This window comes from Sphaerodactylus townsendi, linkage group LG05 (genome assembly GCF_021028975.2).
Source record: "Sphaerodactylus townsendi isolate TG3544 linkage group LG05, MPM_Stown_v2.3, whole genome shotgun sequence".
Taxonomy (NCBI): domain Eukaryota; kingdom Metazoa; phylum Chordata; class Lepidosauria; order Squamata; family Sphaerodactylidae; genus Sphaerodactylus; species Sphaerodactylus townsendi.
The window spans coordinates 106,543,233-106,544,531 of NC_059429.1; the positions used below are offsets into that span (position 1 = coordinate 106,543,233).

Sequence of the window (1,299 nt, forward strand, 5' to 3'; positions counted from 1 at the left end):
GCGTCGTCGGCATATAGCAATAGGGGGATTGGATGTCCATCTAAGTTTGGGCAGTGTGAGTTTACAGATTTAAGTACGCTTGCTAGGTCATTTAAATAAAGATTGAAAAGAACTGGTGCAAGGACACAGCCTTGTTTTACTCCCTTGGAGATAGATATTTTGGGTGCCTGCCTTTATTTACAGCCTCCTGTCTTCTTACTGGGATAAAAAGACTCAGAGCTCCATTCCTACTTGTGTCTGGCAAAGGGAGTTTTAACCCTTGAAAGGTGACCTCGTACCATCAATAATCTGTTGATGTCTAAGGTGATACAGATATTAAACTGATAAGAACAGATACTACACTTGATCTTAGCCAAAAGGCCGAGAAGTTATATGACGTAACCAATATACAGGTGAATAATAAGACCAGAAGGAGTATAATATAAGTTGAAATTGGTTAACGGAAAGTTGATATATATAGTTTAGAAGGAATGAAACTTAAGATAGAGTAGCATTTAGTATTATTTAGTTAGCTTAATATATATAGAGAAATTGAGGAAAAGGCAGGCTATGACCTGCTCCTGAAGGTGAAGTCACAATGAATTAAGCTAGAAATAGAGAAATATAATACCGTGACTTTAACGGTATGTAACCTCTCAACTAATTTGTTTTTCGGTCTTTCCTAACTCTCCAAATATTTCTCTTCTACTTGAGTCTTGGTTTTCATTATATTTTGATATGATAAACATAAAGTAAAGAAATTTAGACTTTACACGTACAAGACAAGAAATCATAAAATTATTTCGATGGTTGTAACTGAGGCTTTTTAAATCTTCTTTTTTGTATCTATTGTATCTATTGTATCTATTGATTTTCCGTAACTTTGCCAAAAAATTTCTAAGAATATTAAAAAAAAAATAAGGTGATACAGATATGAATATAAATGTCCCACAGCAGATCAGCATGGTTGCCCTCTAAAACAAATTAAATTGTAATAAGGCATTCTTACATGTCAAAAATAAAAACATAGGTCTATCCCATACAGGTCCCCCAAATGTTTTTGCAAACATTTCCAAAACTCCCTGTTTGTCTGCATTCACTCCCTCAAAATGATTCCTGGTGGCCATTTTGTGGTAGTTCTGTTTCTTTTTAAAAACTCTGTGGATCCAGTGATATGAGGCTTGAAAACCTTGTGCTGCGATTCTCTAGGGGTTGTGTTCATAGCTACAAAGACATGACCCACCCTCAAAAAAGGATGGAAACACACCTCCAGATGCTGGCATGAGCTTAGAAAATAGCACCGACTAGGAAGTCCAAGTG

General features: G+C 35.7%; 1 pseudogene; it reads right to left on the reverse strand.

Annotated features, from left to right (window-relative positions):
- Positions 1 to 261: 261 nt before the first annotated feature.
- Positions 262 to 372, reverse strand: LOC125434050 (annotated as a pseudogene).
- Positions 373 to 1,299: the final 927 nt, after the last annotated feature.